This window comes from Pelodiscus sinensis, chromosome 21, assembly GCF_052426305.1.
Source record: "Pelodiscus sinensis isolate ZL-2025 chromosome 21, ASM5242630v1, whole genome shotgun sequence".
Classification (NCBI taxonomy): domain Eukaryota; kingdom Metazoa; phylum Chordata; order Testudines; family Trionychidae; genus Pelodiscus; species Pelodiscus sinensis.
The window spans coordinates 86,668-105,994 of NC_143072.1; positions in this window are offsets into that span (position 1 = coordinate 86,668).

A 19,327-nucleotide genomic window follows, 5' to 3' on the forward strand; every position below is an offset into this window, starting at 1 on the left:
GGGGGCGGGGAGCTTCGCACTCGGACCCAGGATTCGCTCGCGCCCCCGCGCGCTCCTCGGACCTTCCTGTCATGGCGGCGCCGGCCGCCCAGTCAGACAACGCCCCCCTGCGGCAGCCCATTGGCCGAACCAGAGGCAGGATCCCCTTTGCTGACAGCCCATTGGGCGACACTATCCTCCGCCAAGGCTGTCTTCCGAAAGCCCATTGGCTGGCACACAGCCAGGAACCACCCCTAACTCACAGACAATTCGAGGACAGAGCAGCCCATTAAGATCCACCCCGGACAGCCTATTGGTCGAGAGCAGTGGCAGGTCATTTCCCCCTAGTCACACCGCATTCGCAGACAGAGCTGTCCGTTAAGATGCAGCCGGGTCAGCCTATTGGGTGCCTCTGATTCAGAACACGCCCCTTAGTCACAGCCCATTCGCGGACAGAAGAGTCTGTTATAATCCACCCCGGACAACCTATTGGCCGCCAGCTGCCCCAGAACACGCCTTGAGTCACCGCCCATTGGCGCACGGAGCAGTCCGTTAAGAGTCACCTCGGACAGCCTCAGATTGGGCGCCACAGATTCCGAACACGCCCTTTACTCTCAGCCCATTCGCGGACAGAACAGTCTGTTACGATCAGTCCGGGACAGTCTCTCGGCCAGCCTTAGTGTAGGGAGAACATAGTCAAGTATGAAACATGATTCCCGCAAGTGGAAGTGACTCCCCAGAATTTGTTCCCCACAACTAAAAGTCTAAGGAGGAGAAGTTTGTTAAGTAGAAGAAGCATAGAAGTGTTTAGATTTATTCTTGTGAAAGTGTTTAGATTTAGTGTTATCAAGCTTGAGAAGTGTTTAGATTTATAATTATTATTATTATTATTATTATTTGTTAGGATTGTTTAATTATAAATCTAAACATTTTTGCCCCTCTAGAATATAATTGGTTAGGAATGTAATATTAGGTCATGTAACTTCAAACTGTTAAAAATATACTACTATGTAGCCAGAAACAGCTCCCCTCGCTGTGCGCCAGGGCACGCTCAAACTTACTGTTACACAATTGACAACCGTTCTCTTCAAAGCATTGTGAAGCACTTAACCCTAATCGCAAAGTGAAGCATTGTAACTATAACAGTAACTACCTCAGCGCTCAGAGAGAGAATGTTTTAAGAAATGCCACCCAGAAACTTTTGTAACTTTTTGTAACTACAACTCTTGTATTATTATGCAAAATACTGTATGGGAAACATTAATTAGGGAATGTACATAAGAGAGAGAGTGCTTGGACGATGAATGAATGGTTGTGAGAGGTGCCAGCCTGAGAATGCAGCAACAAAGGGCTGAAGAAGGCGTCAGGTGCCAGTGCAATTGGCTCCCCGTAGCCGTTTCTAACACACACATGAGCCGCTCTGATTTGGCTTCTAACACTTTTAGCTGCTCGGTTCTGCAAGCGCGGAGAGGAAGCCGCGTCCGATAGATGGAGGTTCTCCGCGACACATTTGGCAGCCTGGACCCCCTGCCTCTGGTCCAAAGAGTCTCAACCAACCCCCGACCCCATGACCCTTGTTCTCAGTGATTCCGCCAGCTGCTTGGTGCCTTTAGTACCCGGCCCCGCTTGCAAAGTCCCCCCCCAGCAGCATGACCCGAGAGCGAAACAAGAGACCCCCCCCCCCAGCAGCAAAACCCGAGAGCAGCGCGAAAGAACCCCCCCGGCATTGCGACCCGAGGGCGGCGCCAGAGACCCCCCCCAGCAGCAAGTCCCGAGGGCGGCGCCAGAGACCCTCCCCAGCAGCGTGACCCGAGAGCGAAGCCAGAGACCTCCCCCAGCAGAGTGACCCGAAAACGGTGCCAGAGACCCCCCCCAGCAGCAAGACCCGAGAGCGGCACCACAGACCCGCCCCCAGCAGTGCGACCCAAGAGTGGCGCCAGAGACCCTCCCCCCAGCAGCATCACCAGAGAACGGCGACAGAGATCTCCCCCCCCCAGCAGCACGACCTGAGATGGGAGCCAGAGGCCCCCCCCAGCAGCATCACCCGAGAGTGGCGCCAGAGACCCCCCCCCAGCAGCATGAGATGAAAGTGGCGACAGAGACCCCACCCCCAAGGAGCGCGACCCGAGACCGGCGCCGGAGACCCCCCCAGAAGCATTACCCGAGAGTGGAGACAGAAACCCCACCCCCAGCACCGCTACCGGAGAGCGGCGCCAGAGACCTCCCCGAACAGCATCACCCGAGAGCGGCCCCAGACACCCACCCAGCAGCAAAACCCGAGAGGTGCCAGAGACCCCCCGCAGCAGCATCACCTGATAGCGGGGCCAGTGACACCCCCCGTCTGCAGCATGACCGGAGGGAGGCTCCAGAGACCACCCCCCAGCAGCGCGACCCGAGAGCGGCGCCAGAGACCTCCCCCCAGCAGCGCGACCCGAGAGTGGAGACAGAGACCCCACCCCCAGCACCACTACCGAGAGCGGCACCAGAGACCCCCCCTAACGGCGCGACCCGAAAGCGGTAACAGAGACCCCCCCCCAGCAGCACGACCGGAGAGCGAAGCCAGAGACCCCCCCAGCAGCATGATCCCAAGGAGGCACCAGAGATTCCCCGCAGCAGCATAACCCGAGAGAGGCGCCAGACTCCCTCCCAGCAGCACGACCTGAGAGTGGCCCCAAAGACCCCTCCCCCCCAGCAGCGAGACCCGAGAGCAGCGCTAGAGACACCCCCAAGCTGCACGACCCGAGAGCGGCACCAGAATCCCTCCCTGCAGCGAGATCCGAGAGCGGCGTGACTGAAGAGACCTCTCACTCACTAAGGTCTGTGGCTGTGGGAATTCTATCCTTTAGCCCTTCCCCCCCGCCCCTCGCCTATGTATAGGGCCCTCTACAAGAACACTGAGTCAGTCAGCCATGACGCACCACCGCTCTCCCTTGCGCGACTGGCGTACCTGCAGAATTCCCGTTGGCTCCTGAGCCCTTAACCCGTGGAGATGCTCACCTGGAATGCCTGCACGTGAGCTATACAAGGACACGGCAGAAGCAGAGCAAGGACAAAGACACAGACAGAAACAGACAGACAGAACGTATTGGCCAATACGAGAGAGCAACAAGAGAGAAACACATGAGAGGCAGACGGAAACCTTACCGCCTTGCGTCTTCCTCCTCGAGCCAAGCGTCTGCTGAGAAGGACACCGTGTTCCAGAGAAATCAGCACCCCTGACAAACGGAAGCCCTGTTTCTCCCACTACCAAGGAATCACCTCGCGAACCTCCGCTCGGACTCGCTGTCTAAGCAAACCTGACTTCCCTTCCTAGACCCGAGTGCGCCGTAAGCCGAGAGATTTCCAAACCCGACACTTATCTCCCTGTCAGCGATGGCTGCTCCGCTCCCAGCCGGACGGTTCTCGCCTCGCTTCGACCAAGCTCCCGAGCTCGCTGTTCTCGTTTCCGTTCCATCCCCAGACGGGAGGACACCGGGAGGGTTGACTTCTTATCGCTCACTACCGAACACAGCAGAGGGGAAAAAACAAACAAACAACTTAGCTTTTCAGTCCGCAAGGACGCGGCATCGCTTCTCCTCCCACCATCGCACCGCTGCCTCCCACCATCGGCCACCCCCTCCCGCTGACACTCCAGGAACGCGGAGAGAACGGAGGCCTTGAATATCTATCCACGCTCTGTTGAACTGCCTATGCCCCTTCACCAGTCCCCAAGCCACCAGGCTCCGTGACCCAGCAGGAAGCTCTCTGCCTCAGAAGAAACATACTGCCAGGACGCTTAAAGATTTCAAAGCACGCACCTCTTACTCACACAGAGCCATGGGAAGGCCGAACGCTGAGGACCCTTCACATGTTCCGAGAATCACGTCCAGGCAGCTCAAGTACATCTCGGACGATTTATTCTCCGCCCACGGCCACGCACTGATTCCTCTGCAAGGGTGGCCGAAAAAGCCCAGCGTTAGCTCTCACTCACTAAAGTCTGTGGCTGTGGGAATTCTATCCTTTAGCCCTTTCCCCCCCTCTCGCCTATGTATCGGGTCCTCTACAAGAACACCGAGTCATTCAGCCATGATGCACCACCGCTCTCCCTTGCGCGACTTGCGAACCTGCTGAATTCCCGTTGGCTCCTGAGCCCTTAACCCTTGGAGATGCTCACCTGGAATGCCTGCAAGTGTGCTGTACAAGGACACGGCAGAAGCAGAGCAAGGACAAAGACATAGACAGAAACAGACAGACAGGACGTATTGGCCAATACGAGAGAGCAACAAGAGAGAAACACATAAGAGGCAGTCAGAAACCTTACCACCTTGCGTCTTCCTCCTCGAGCCAAGCGTCTGCTGAGAAGGACACCGTGTTCCAGAGAAACCAGCACCCCTGACAAACGGGAGCCCTGTTTCTCCCACTACCAAGGAAGCACCTCGGGAACCTCCGCTCGGACTCGCTGTCTAAGCAAACGTGACTTCCCTTCCTAGACCCGAGTGGGCCGTAAGCTGAGAGATTTCCAGACCCGACACTTATCTCCCGGTCAGCGATGGCTGCTCCGCTCCCAGCAGGACGGTTCTCGCCTCGCTTCGACCAAGCTCCCAAGCTCGCCGTTCTCTTTTCCGTTCCATCCCCAGACGGGAGGACACCGGGAGGGTTGACTTCTTATCGCTCGCTACCGAACACAGCTGAGGGGAAAAAACAAACAAACAACTTAGCTTTTCAGTCCGCAAGGACGCGGCATCGCTTCTCCTCCCACCATCGGCCACCCCCTCCCGCTGCCACTCCAGGAACTCGGAGAGAACGGAGGCCTTGAATATCTATCCACGCACTGTTGAACCGCCTACTGCCCCTTCACCAGTCCCCAAGCCACCAGGCTCCGTGCCCCAGCAGGAAGCTCTCTGCCTCAGAAGAAACATACTGCCAGGACGCTTGAAGATTTCAAAGCACGCACCTCTTACTCACACAGAGCCATGGGAAGGCCGAACGCTGAGGACCCTTCACGTGTTCCGAGAATCACGTCCAGGCAGCTCAAGTCCATCTCGGACGGTATCTTCTCAGCCCACTGCCCAGCCAGTTTCCCAGCTGTTACCCAGTCTGGAGCCAGCAAAGCCCTCGGGCAGGAGTGACAGCAAAGGGCTAGGACTCAGAAGCCGTGTCCAGGGGTCAGTCTGGAGTGCTGTACAAAGCCCAGGACCATCCACATATCCTGTGTGGTGCAACCTGCTGAGTGGAGACAAAGGCTCAGGGCTGCTCTCATACCCTGATCAGACACTTTACTGAATGTGGTGCAGGGAAAAGGTGGACTGATGGCTCCCATGAATGGGCGTGCAGACTGGAGTGAGGAAGGGCCCCGGGATAAGAATATGGATGGGGGTGCAGGCTGGGGGGAGGAAGGGCCCCGGGATAAGCATATGGACGGGGGTGCAGGCTGGGGAGAGGAAGGGCCCCGGGATAAGAGTATGGACGGGGTGCAGGCTGGGGTGAGGAAGCAGGAGGGGAGGGGGCTGCGCGGAGCCTGGTGTGTGGGATGAGGGGGCCGGGGGCAGGAGGGGAGAGGGCTGCGCGGAGCCTGGAAATAACGAGCTTCTTACTTTGCCTGCTGTCAAAGGGCAAGACTGGGGCCACGTGGCGTGCGGAGCAGGGACAGCAGCTGGGGGCGATGGAATTACACGTGCATTACCCGCAATGACCACCGAGCGGCACTGTGGAGGCGCTACGGAATTACACGTGCATTACCGGCAATGACCACCGAGCGGCACTGTGGAGGCGCTACGGAATTACACGTGCATTACCGGCAATGACCACCAAGCGGCACTGTGGAGGCGCTACGGAATTACACGTGCATTACCGGCAATGACCACCGAGCGGCACTGTGGAGGCGCTTCGGAATTACACGTGCATTACCGGCAATGACCACCGAGCGGCACTGTGGAGGCGCTACGGAATTACACGTGCATTACCGCCGGTGACTACCGAGTGTCACTGTTGCTCTGCTAAGGGCCGTTATTTCCGAATAAAAAAGATTGTTTTTAGGGTAGAAATGCCCCATTCCGAACTAAGAACACGCTGGGCGGGGCTATGCCGGGGGGCGGGGCTATGATAGGGGCGGGGCGCGCTGCGACGTGCCCCGGGAGGCCGCACTATGAGAACTACAAGTCCCAGGATGCGTCGCTAACACTTGGAGTGACACGAGCGCGGGACCAACCGCGTCGCTCCCTGGTCAATGCCCCGTTGTGATGTCACTTCCGCTGCACCCGCCCAACCGAACAGCGCCGGGCCTGCCCTGGCCCTGCAATGGCCGATGGGAGCTGCGGACAGGGGCACTCAGTTTCCCACAAGCCACTGCGGCTACTTTCCCTACTCCCCCTCAACCCGCCCCTCCCCATTGCTGGGCGGGGCTCCTGCCTCAGAGACGGCAGCGTCCGCAGCTGATGCTCCGCCCCCACTCGGGAGAGGAGACTCCGCGGCAACCCTTCCCCCCCAAACTCCTCCCAGCCCCGTGCAGTCTGATCCCCCCAAACTCCTCCCCGCCCCGTGCAGTCTGATCCCCCTCAAACTCCTCCCCCCCGTGCAGTCTGATCCCCCCAAACTCCTCCCCGCCCCGTGCAGTCTGATCCCCCCAAACTTCCCCTCCGCCCCGTGCAGTCTGATCCTCCCCCCCGTGCAGTCTGATCCCCCCCAAACTCCTCCCCGCCCCGTGCAGTCCGATCCCCCCAAACTCCTCTCCCCCGTGCAGTATGATCCCCCCCAAACACCTCCCCGCCCCGTGCAGTCTGATCCCCCTCCAAACTCCTCCCCCCCCGTGCAGTCTGATCCTCCCCCCCCCCGTGCAATCTGATCCCCCCAAACTCCTCTCCCCCCGTGCAGTCCGACCCCCCCAAACTCCTCCCTGCCCCGTGCAGTCTGATCCCCCCCCAACTCCTCCCCCCCGTGCAGTCTGATCCTCCCCCCCGTGCAATCTGATCCCCCCAAACTCCTCTCCCCCCGTGCAGTCCGATCCCCCCAAACTCTTCCCCGCCCCGTGCAGTCCGATCCCCCCAAACTCCTCTCCCTCCGTGCAGTCCGATCCCCCCCAAACTCCTCTCCCCCCCGTGCAGTCTGATCCCCCCCACACTCCTCCCCGCCCCATGCAGTCTGATCCCCCCCACACTCCTCCCCGCTCCGTGCAGTCTGATCCCCCCCAAACTCCTCCCCCCCGTGCAGTCTGATCCCCCCCACACTCCCCTCCGCCCCGTGCAGTCTGATCGCCCCCCCAAACTCCTGTCCGCCCCGTGCAGTCTGATCCCCCCCAAAGCTCCTCCCTGCCCCGTGCAGTCTGATCCTCCCCCCCGTGCAGTCTGATCCCCCCCAAACTCCTCCCCGCTCCGTGCAGTCTGATCCTCCCCCCCGTGCAGTCTGATCCCCCCCAAACTCCTCCCTGCTCCGTGCAGTCTGATCCCCCCAAACTCCTCCCCGCCCCGTGCAGTCCGATCCCCCCCAAACTCCTCTCCGCCCCGTGCAGTCTGATCCCCTCCCCAAACTCCTCTCCGCCCCGTGCAGTCTGATCCCCCCCACACTCCCCTCCGCCCCATGCAGTCTGATCCCCCCCCAAACTCCTCCCCGCTCCGTGCAGTCTGATCCTCCCCCCCGTGCAGTCTGATCCCCCCAAACTCCTCCCCGCTCCGTGCAGTCTGATCCCCCCAAACTCCTCCCCGCCCCGTGCAGTCCCATCCCCCCAAACTCCTCCCCGCCCCGTGCAGTCCGATCCCCCCCAAACTCCTCTCCGCCCCGTGTAGTCTGATCCCCTCCCCAAACTCCTCTCCGCCCCGTGCAGTCTGAACCCCTCCCCAAACTCCTCGCCGCCCCGTGGAGTCTGATCCTCCCCCCCATGCAGTCTGATCCCCCCCAAACTCCTCCCCGCCACATGCAGTCTGATCCCCCCAAACTCCTCCCCGCCCCGTGCAGTCTGCTCCCCCCCAAACTCCTCCCCGCCCCATGCAGTCTGAACCCCCCCAAACTCATCCCCGCCCCGTGCAGTCTGCTCCCCCGCAAACTCCTCCCCGCCCCGTGCAGTCTGCTCCCCCCAAACTCCTCTCCGCCCCGTGCAGTCTGAACCCCCCCAAACTCCTCCCCGCCCCGTGCAGTCTGCTCCCCCGCAAACTCCTCCCCGCCCCGTGCAGTCTGATCCCCCCCAAACTCCTCCCCCCGTGCAGTCTGATCTCCTACCCCCCACGAAACTCCTCTCCGCCCCCTGCAGTCTGATCCCCCCTCACCAAACTCCTCCCCGCCCCGTGCAGTCTGCTTCCCCCCAAACTCCTCTCCGCCCCATGCAGTATGATCCCCCCTCACCAAACTCCTCTCCGCCCCGTGCAGTATGATCCCCCCTCACCAAACTCCTCCCCGCCCCGTGCAGTCTGCTTCCCCCCAAACTCCTCTCCGCTCCATGCAGTCTGATCCCCCACCACCTCCAAACTCCTCTCCGCCCCGTGCAGTCTGCTCCCCCCAACACCAAATTTCCCAGCCGGCTTGTGCAGGGACTGGCAGCGGGACAGGCTGATGCTGCTGTTGCCTTCGAAAGTGCAGCGGGGAGCGTGAGGCGGGTGGGTGGGGAGGGGGGCGGCTGCCTCTGCTGCGTCCCGTTCACAAGCCCAGAGGGGCCGCGCGAGGATTTTCCGGAGACCCCGAGGAGTTTTCTGCCGCTCACTTCTGTGTCCCAGCTGAGTTCCTGCCGGTCAGTGGCCCCGCCCCCAGATCAGGCCCCGCCCCTGCCATTAATGACGGAGCCTGGGACCCGTCTGTGTGCCACACAAACCCACGTGTCACTCGCCCGGGAGCCGATAGAACGTGCCCCGCGTTCCATCATTTGCATGCACCGCGCCAGGGCAATGACGTCACTAGCAGTGCGCTGCTGTTCGTAGCCGGCAGTGGCAGCTTCGCACCGAGCCGGGCCACGAGGCAGCGGGCGCAGCGCTGGGGGCGGAGCTACAGGGGAGCGGCCCGGCCGGGCGGGGTGCACACTGGGGCGCCCAAGGGCTGAGATCCGGGCGGGGCAGCGTCACGCTCTGACCTCCCTGCCGCCTCCCGCCGCCGCTCCCTTGGGGCCGGGTGGCGCGGACCGGAAGCCGCTGCACTGCCCGGATTTCCTGGGGAACACGCTCCCTGTGACGTCAGGACCTGCCACAGAGGCAGGGCGCCACCCCGGCCAAGCAAGGAGCAGAGCTAGGGTTGCCAGATGGTTTCACCAAAAATACCAGGCACGCCTGACATGACATCACAATCTGCATTCCATCTGATTTAGAAAATACCCGACATTTATCAGAGGAGTAGCCGCGTTAGTCTGAATCTGCAAAAGCAGCGAGGAGCCCTGTGGCACAGAACTCCTTGCCGCTTTCGCGGACATTGAGAAAATATAAATTTGTTTCCCGAAGAAAAAGCTGAAAGCCTGGACCGTCCAGTTCAAAACCGGACACCTGGCAACCATAAGCAGAGCGGTGCCTTGTCGGAGCGGTTCCAGCCTCCACTCTGCTGTCCTTCCTCTGCCCCACGTACCACGGGAGCTGGTGCCCTACGCTGGCTGCACCGCCGCAGGAAACCTCCAACCCCAGTCGCTGTCCCAGCCAGGCACCCCGTGTCTGAACCCGTCCCGCCTGGCCCCGTGTCTCCTGCCTACCACCCGCTGACCTGGCACCAGCTGAGCGCTCGTACCTGGGCACCTTCCGGTCACGGTTGCCAGTCGGTTGCTGTCAGGCTGTGGACCGAGCAAACGTCACTTCCGGCCCGTGGGACTGAACGCACGTGGCGCCGGCATGATGCGAGGCCGCTCCTTGTTGCCCCACGTCGGATACAAAAGGAGCAGCTACCGCGCGGCAGTTAGAGCCTCGTGCTGAAACGCGCTGCAGCAGTTCTACTCTTCCCTGCCCCTCTCATCCCAGTTGCATGCTCCAGATGGGAGGGGAGGGGTGTCGCTTTCCAGGAGCTACTGCTGCCAGGGCACCGTCTGATTGGCACACGTCAGACGCACACGCCCGTGCAACAGCCACTCACCCTACCAAATGCTCACACGCAGGGATGCGTGTACACACTCACAAACGCGAATTAACAGATTAACACGCCTGGGCGCCCACTCATGCCCTCGCTCAGATGCCCACACACGCATCTGCTCAATCTGCCCGCACGCAGGCACGTGCGCGCACACGCAAATGGACACTTGCGGACGCACACACTTGCACTCATACTTACGTGCGCACGCATGCACGCCGAGTAACAGTCGCCTAGAAGGACTCACCAATAATATTAAACTCAAAAGCCAAAGATTAGATCAATTAGGAGACAACTATTCCCACGAGGCCCTAATCCATGTCTGGGGCTCCTCGGTGCTGCTGGAGACCAAGTCTTTATTTCAATCCCAGTTTTGCCAACTCTCCGCATGCGTGACGCTAGGTCAATTGGCAGCCTACTCACTTAGTTTTCCGTATGATCCTAGACACGTTAAGTATCGCCAGCCAGGAGATTCGGGGGGCGGCGGGGGGAGGGGGGGATTAATGACATTTTTAAAAATACAAAAATCGGTGTTCAGTTTCTGTTGTAGATAAACCTATGTACTTCATATGACTTGACACTGTGCCTCTCCATATAACCTTGTAACTTTGTATTAATCCATATGACCTTGTCACTTTGTATTAGAACCTGAATCCATATAACCTTGTAACTTAGTTTTCTACATAGGGTTCTAATACAGAGTATATAGTTAAAGAGGTAAAAATGTCATTTGCTAGGAGTAGAATAAGATCTTTCCCCCACTCTCTCCCCCCACTCTGTAATCAATTGCCCAGTTGAATGAACGAGGTGTGAATGAGTAACACTTGGGAGCCAAGCACCTCCAGAGAGCTACACCAGTTGAAAAGGGGGTGGAAGCCAGACCCAACGTGTCAAGAGGGCTCAAGAAAGAAGAGCAGACATATTGAAGGCCTTGGGGATTAGAAGCAAGCACCTTCTTTGGAAAACACCCTCTCTTAACAGACAGCACCCACAAAGGGACCAAAGGACACAGACCCAGATTTTGAATCTGGGATATATTTGCATAAGAGGGAAGCTGCTATAAAAGTGAGTTGTCTTGCAGAGGACTCCGGGTCTCATCTTGTCACCATCGGAGCATCGATCCGGATCAGCAGAAGCCCGGCTCCACCCCTCCCCCATCTAACTCACCTGGCCAGTGAAGTTAAGGGGAGCAACAAGTTGGTAACAACAGCAAGACGGAGTGTGCTTGTGCACGTGTGTGTGTGTGTGAGAGAGTGAGTGCGTGAGTGACACAGAATAATCAATACTTATCATATGCATGTGGTAAATAAATAAATAATTTATATATATATATATATATATAATGTGTGTGTGCGTGTGATCAATAAATGTGGCGTGTTGCCTTATCCCTCTGAAAAAGATCCCGAGTGCTTCTTTTAAGTACAACACTGTGACTTTTGTACTTCGTATTTTCAAGTTCTTCCACCACGAGCCAGAGGGCCTTTTCTCAGGGACCCGTACCACGCTCGCAAACGTCTGTGCGGCCCTCCCTCGATACTTACCTTGAGCCAATTGCTATTTGCTCTTCTTCCATAGATCGCTGTCTGGTTTCCATCTGCCGGCAGGGTCTCGGGGGGGTGGCTCCTTTCGGTCTCTGCCACCACATGGCCAGCCTCTCATCTCCTCCAAGTCTACAGGGACCGAAAAAGAGACAGAGAACGGTTAGGAGCTAGGCCACCCTAGATGTGTGGAAAGGACAGACACGTGCGTCACCTGGCTGCTGCTCACTGGAGCCCAGTGTTGCCTCTAACATTTCCCCTCCAGGAGCGGAGTGAGTTTTGTCTCATGCTCCAAGATCGAGGTCACGTGCCCTTCTTCGGATGCCTGCCACCCAGGCGAAGACATGTCTCGTCTGTGTTTTTAAAACGTTCTGGAAGAAAGAGTACTAACACAAGGGAGAATTAACAAGGTCATTTAAACTGTAAATATTTGTTTGATATGAAGTCAAATAAAAGGAAAATTAATACTGCAACATTTTCAGTGGCCAACCTCCTCTCCTCTCCTCTCCTCTCCTCTCCCCTCCCCTGCCCCCTCCAGCTGGCCTAGATGATCTCTCCGGGTCCCTTATGGTAAAGCCCGCCCCGGGACCCTGTGCTGAGGTGACAAGTTCTTCACAAGATACTGGGTATGTAAACTTTTTACGGAAAAGCGTCCGTGGCCAATCTAGTCGCGCTTTTCTGCAAAAAAGCCCCAATCGCCATTTTCGCCATCGGGGCTTTTTTGCGGAAAAGAACTCTCTGCTGTCTACACTGGCCCTTTTGCGCAGAAGTCTTTCGGAAAAAGACTTTTGCCCGAACGGGAGCAGCATAGTATTCCCGCAGAAGCACTGACAATCTTACATGAGATCGTCAGTGCTTTTGCGGAAATTCAAGCGGCCAGTGTAGACAGCTGGCAAGTTTTTCCGCAAAAGCAGATGATTAGCACACTTTCCTAGTTGAAAATCCAAGGAGAAGAAAGGGGAGAATTGCAAATCAAGACTCTCTTAAGGTGTCTGAAAGCTACTTTGGTCTGGGCCGGTACTCAGTGGTACCAAGGCAGACTTTTCTGTGGCTCGGTTGTCTAATGCCACACTAGAACAAGTCTACCACACCGAACGAAAGAGCAGACAATTACATGAAAGGGAAAAAAGGTGGCTTGGCAGAGAATTTGCTTCCGGACAAAAACAAGAGACTGCGGTGGTTAAAGAAGAACGGGAGGCATACCTGTGCATAAACCAATTCACCAGAAACCTTCTGAACAACCAGTTCAGTCACATGTCCTTACAGGGACAAGCACCTTAATGACGGTAGCCCTGACATTTTATTTTGCAGACGATTCTACTTGTGGAAGGGCTGCTGGAGTGAAACTTGAGGCCCAAGCAGGAGGAAAGTTTGATTTTCTAGTACCAAATAGAAAAACAATAATAGAACAAAAAGGCTAAAAGATGCCTAAGGGCGGAGATAGGGTCCAGAATGACTTAGACAAATTGGAGGATTGGGCCACAAGAAATCTGATGAGGTTCAACAAGGACAAGTGTAGAGTCCTGCACTTGGGATGGAAGAATCCCAAGCATAGTTACAAGCTGGGGACCAACCAGTTAAGTAGTAGTTCTGCAGACAGGACCTGGGGGTTACAGTGGATGAGAAGCTGGAGATGAGTCGACAGTGTGCCCTTGTAGCCAAGAAGGCTAATGGCATATTAGGTTGCATTAAGAGGAGCATTGCCAGTAGATCCAGAGATGTCATTATTCCCCTTTATTCGGCTTTGGTGAGGCCACATCTGGAGTACTGTGTCCAGTTCTGGGCCCCCCACTACAGAAGGGATGTGGACATATTGGAGAGGGTCCAGCAGAGGACAACCAAAATGATTAGGGGGCTGGAGCAATTGCTCTATGAAGAGGCTGAGGGATTTAGGTTTCTTTAGTCTGAAGAGGAGACCATGAGGGGGGATTTTATAGTAGCCTTCAACTTCCTTATAAGGACACAGGAACGCAAGGTAACCTGTTCTCCCAACTCTCGCTTTCAGACGGGGTGGGGAACCTTATTGGGGGGGGGCGGAAGGCACACACTAGTAGGGTTGCCAGATGGTTTCAGCAAAAAAAAAGCGCCAGGAAAATTTTTGTTGAGGAAAAAAAGCCAACCAAACAAAAAAAACCCCACCAGGAACATTTTTGTTGAGCAAAATCCAGTTGTGACCCCTTTAATTAGTCAGCCAATCTCCCCGCCCCCGGCTTATTTCTGCTGGGCGCAGAGGAAAAGCAGGAAATACTGGACATTTTGTATGTCCGGTATTTTCTAAATTTATTTACCGGACAAAAAGTGCAAATACCGGGCTGTCTGGCTCAGTGCTAGACACCTGGCAACCCTACACACAAGTGTGAAGAAAAAGAAATCCCAAACCCCACCATCCGCATTAACACATGCCCCAACTGAGAAGGAGGAAGAGGCTTCCCACATTCCCCTCGCACACCGGACGGAGCTTGTGAGGAGGGCGGCGGGGCAGGCTAGCAGATTTTGTCTGCTCCAATCTGGAGGGGAGCTAGAGCGTTAGTGTGGGAACCTTGAGTCTCGAGGGCCACACTCACGTGAGCTGGGGTATTAGGTTCCTCACCCCTGCTTTAAAAACAAAACCTCTTACTCTTAAAAATCGATCCCCGTATCTCTGGTCGGACCAGCTTCACGCAGGTCCTCGTGGATGGAAAACAGCAGCAAACTGTATGAACAGAAACAAACAGAAGCCCCAAGAGCAGCTGGAGGTGGGGCGAGGCTGCCCCAGCAGGGACACAACGGGGCAGCCGCCCTCCACCGGATCAGGAAAACAACCGCGCCATTCCCCGGCCAGCAGGAAGGCGAGTGCCGCTGCAAGGCTCCGCAAGGGAGGTGGGCGGCAGAGGGGTGTTTGTGCGCGGCCGCGCGCCTTCAGCGGCAACTCCCCTGGTGCCCCCTTCTCTAGTCCAGCCAGGCCTAAAATGCTCAGTGCTTAGAAGGCGGGTGGGGAACCTAAGGCCTGGGTGCGTGGGGCTCCTCCACCGTCGCCCCCTCCCCACGCCGTGGGGCTGGAGGCACAAAGCGACTAGGCTGGGCCCTGCAGTGCTCTGGCGCCAGGGGGACGTTTCTCCGCTCAGCTGGGGGCCAGGCAGGGAGGCTTTTCTGTCGGTTGGTTTGTCTGTCACCTGTTTGCCCCCCAATTCTCAGCCACTCCCCCCCTCTCCCCACACGCCCCCACCCAGGACGCTCTCGGCCTCTGCAGGAGGCACAGCCGGGCACTGGGCAGCACTGCGGGCAGCCAGGGCCAGAGCATCCCCCCCCACAGCGCCCCCCGCCGAACTGCCCCCCCCCCGGGCACAGGGGGGATTCAGCGGGCACCCGGCCCCGCCCCCAGGCAGCGAGCAGCGCGGGGAGCAGGGCTCAGGCCGCCCCGCCCCCCCGCGTGCGGGACACGTTCTGTGCGTGCCCCGCCCGCGGGAACCACCCCTCGAGGGCGCGCGGCTCCCCGGCGGGGGGAGGGGGCACGTGACACTCCCGCGCCCCGGTGGCCCGCAGCCCCCCCTCCCCGAGACACCCACGTGACTGGAGCCCGGGTCAGCTCCCGCGCCCCAAAGGGGGGGCCACAGCCCCGTTCCCCCGGCACCACGTGGGGGGGGTCACAGGGGCGCTGCTCCCCGGGGAGGCTGCAGCGCCGGGGGGGGGCAGAAATCGCCCCCCCACCTCCGCCAGGGGCCGCCCCGCCGATGTCCAGCCTGGGGCCCGGAGAGAAGCAGGCGGGGGGGGGGGGGGGGCTCCACGTCACTGCCAGCTCCCGCCCCGCCCCCCAGGCTCCGCACCTCAGCGCCCCCCGCAGCGTTTTCCCGCCCGCCTCGTCAGCGCGAGCGTCCCGGGAGTTTCCCGCCCAGCCAGCGCCGCCCGCGCCTGCGCTCTCCCGCGTCCTATCCGCTCCTGCCCCCCCCCAGTGCCAAGGCCCCCCCCGGCCCCTCCCCCTCCCTCCTGCCCCCCCAGTGCCAAGGCCCCCCCCGGCCCCTCACACCCAGCCTGCTCCTACACCTCACCCCTGTCCAGACACCCCACCCCCAGCCCGCTCCCCCACCTTCCCTCGCGCCCCCTCCTCCCCCGGGCCAGACACCAACAAGGGGCGGGCTGGGGGCGGGGAGCTTCGCACTCGGACCCAGGATTCGCTCGCGCCCCCGCGCGCTCCTCGGACCTTCCTGTCATGGCGGCGCCGGCCGCCCAGTCAGACAACGCCCCCCTGCGGCAGCCCATTGGCCGAACCAGAGGCAGGATCCCCTTTGCTGACAGCCCATTGGGCGACACTATCCTCCGCCAAGGCTGTCTTCCGAAAGCCCATTGGCTGGCACACAGCCAGGAACCACCCCTAACTCACAGACAATTCGAGGACAGAGCAGCCCATTAAGATCCACCCCGGACAGCCTATTGGTCGAGAGCAGTGGCAGGTCATTTCCCCCTAGTCACACCGCATTCGCAGACAGAGCTGTCCGTTAAGATGCAGCCGGGTCAGCCTATTGGGTGCCTCTGATTCAGAACACGCCCCTTAGTCACAGCCCATTCGCGGACAGAAGAGTCTGTTATAATCCACCCCGGACAACCTATTGGCCGCCAGCTGCCCCAGAACACGCCTTGAGTCACCGCCCATTGGCGCACGGAGCAGTCCGTTAAGAGTCACCTCGGACAGCCTCAGATTGGGCGCCACAGATTCCGAACACGCCCTTTACTCTCAGCCCATTCGCGGACAGAACAGTCTGTTACGATCAGTCCGGGACAGTCTCTCGGCCAGCCTTAGTGTAGGGAGAACATAGTCAAGTATGAAACATGATTCCCGCAAGTGGAAGTGACTCCCCAGAATTTGTTCCCCACAACTAAAAGTCTAAGGAGGAGAAGTTTGTTAAGTAGAAGAAGCATAGAAGTGTTTAGATTTATTCTTGTGAAAGTGTTTAGATTTAGTGTTATCAAGCTTGAGAAGTGTTTACATTTATAATTATTATTATTATTATTATTATTTGTTAGGATTGTTTAATTATAAATCTAAACATTTTTGCCCCTCTAGAATATAATTGGTTAGGAATGTAATATTAGGTCATGTAACTTCAAACTGTTAAAAATATACTACTATGTAGCCAGAAACAGCTCCCCTCGCTGTGCGCCAGGGCACGCTCAAACTTACTGTTACACAATTGACAACCGTTCTCTTCAAAGCATTGTGAAGCACTTAACCCTAATCGCAAAGTGAAGCATTGTAACTATAACAGTAACTACCTCAGCGCTCAGAGAGAGAATGTTTTAAGAAATGCCACCCAGAAACTTTTGTAACTTTTTGTAACTACAACTCTTGTATTATTATGCAAAATACTGTATGGGAAACATTAATTAGGGAATGTACATAAGAGAGAGAGTGCTTGGACGATGAATGAATGGTTGTGAGAGGTGCCAGCCTGAGAATGCAGCAACAAAGGGCTGAAGAAGGCGTCAGGTGCCAGTGCAATTGGCTCCCCGTAGCCGTTTCTAACACACACATGAGCCGCTCTGATTTGGCTTCTAACACTTTTAGCTGCTCGGTTCTGCAAGCGCGGAGAGGAAGCCGCGTCCGATAGATGGAGGTTCTCCGCGACACATTTGGCAGCCTGGACCCCCTGCCTCTGGTCCAAAGAGTCTCAACCAACCCCCGACCCCATGACCCTTGTTCTCAGTGATTCCGCCAGCTGCTTGGTGCCTTTAGTACCCGGCCCCGCTTGCAAAGTCCCCCCCCAGCAGCATGACCCGAGAGCGAAACAAGAGACCCCCCCCCCCAGCAGCAAAACCCGAGAGCAGCGCGAAAGAACCCCCCCGGCATTGCGACCCGAGGGCGGCGCCAGAGACCCCCCCCAGCAGCAAGTCCCGAGGGCGGCGCCAGAGACCCTCCCCAGCAGCGTGACCCGAGAGCGAAGCCAGAGACCTCCCCCAGCAGAGTGACCCGAAAACGGTGCCAGAGACCCCCCCCAGCAGCAAGACCCGAGAGCGGCACCACAGACCCGCCCCCAGCAGTGCGACCCAAGAGTGGCGCCAGAGACCCTCCCCCCAGCAGCATCACCAGAGAACGGCGACAGAGATCTCCCCCCCCCAGCAGCACGACCTGAGATGGGAGCCAGAGGCCCCCCCCAGCAGCATCACCCGAGAGTGGCGCCAGAGACCCCCCCCCAGCAGCATGAGATGAAAGTGGCGACAGAGACCCCACCCCCAAGGAGCGCGACCCGAGACCGGCGCCGGAGACCCCCCCAGAAGCATTACCCGAGAGTGGAGACAGAAACCCCACCCCCAGCACCGCTACCGGAGAGCGGCGCCAGAGACCTCCCCGAACAGCATCACCCGAGAGCGGCCCCAGACACCCACCCAGCAGCAAAACCCGAGAGGTGCCAGAGACCCCCCGCAGCAGCATCACCTGATAGCGGGGCCAGTGACACCCCCCGTCTGCAGCATGACCGGAGGGAGGCTCCAGAGACCACCCCCCAGCAGCGCGACCCGAGAGCGGCGCCAGAGACCTCCCCCCAGGAGCGCGACCCGAGAGTGGAGACAGAGACCCCACCCCCAGCACCACTACCGAGAGCGGCACCAGAGACCCCCCCTAACGGCGCGACCCGAAAGCGGTAACAGAGACCCCCCCCCAGCAGCACGACCGGAGAGCGAAGCCAGAGACCCCCCCAGCAGCATGATCCCAAGGAGGCACCAGAGATTCCCCGCAGCAGCATAACCCGAGAGAGGCGCCAGACTCCCTCCCAGCAGCACGACCTGAGAGTGGCCCCAAAGACCCCCCCCCCCCAGCAGCGAGACCCGAGAGCAGCGCTAGAGACACCCCCAAGCTGCACGACCCGAGAGCGGCACCAGAATCCCTCCCTGCAGCGAGATCCGAGAGCGGCGTGACTGAAGAGACCTCTCACTCACTAAGGTCTGTGGCTGTGGGAATTCTATCCTTTAGCCCTTCCCCCCCGCCCCTCGCCTATGTATAGGGCCCTCTACAAGAACACTGAGTCAGTCAGCCATGACGCACCACCGCTCTCCCTTGCGCGACTGGCGTACCTGCAGAATTCCCGTTGGCTCCTGAGCCCTTAACCCGTGGAGATGCTCACCTGGAATGCCTGCACGTGAGCTATACAAGGACACGGCAGAAGCAGAGCAAGGACAAAGACACAGACAGAAACAGACAGACAGAACGTATTGGCCAATACGAGAGAGCAACAAGAGAGAAACACATGAGAGGCAGACGGAAACCTTACCGCCTTGCGTCTTCCTCCTCGAGCCAAGCGTCTGCTGAGAAGGACACCGTGTTCCAGAGAAATCAGCACCCCTGACAAACGGAAGCCCTGTTTCTCCCACTACCAAGGAATCACCTCGCGAACCTCCGCTCGGACTCGCTGTCTAAGCAAACCTGACTTCCCTTCCTAGACCCGAGTGCGCCGTAAGCCGAGAGATTTCCAAACCCGACACTTATCTCCCTGTCAGCGATGGCTGCTCCGCTCCCAGCCGGACGGTTCTCGCCTCGCTTCGACCAAGCTCCCGAGCTCGCTGTTCTCGTTTCCGTTCCATCCCCAGACGGGAGGACACCGGGAGGGTTGACTTCTTATCGCTCACTACCGAACACAGCAGAGGGGAAAAAACAAACAAACAACTTAGCTTTTCAGTCCGCAAGGACGCGGCATCGCTTCTCCTCCCACCATCGCACCGCTGCCTCCCACCATCGGCCACCCCCTCCCGCTGACACTCCAGGAACGCGGAGAGAACGGAGGCCTTGAATATCTATCCACGCTCTGTTGAACTGCCTATGCCCCTTCACCAGTCCCCAAGCCACC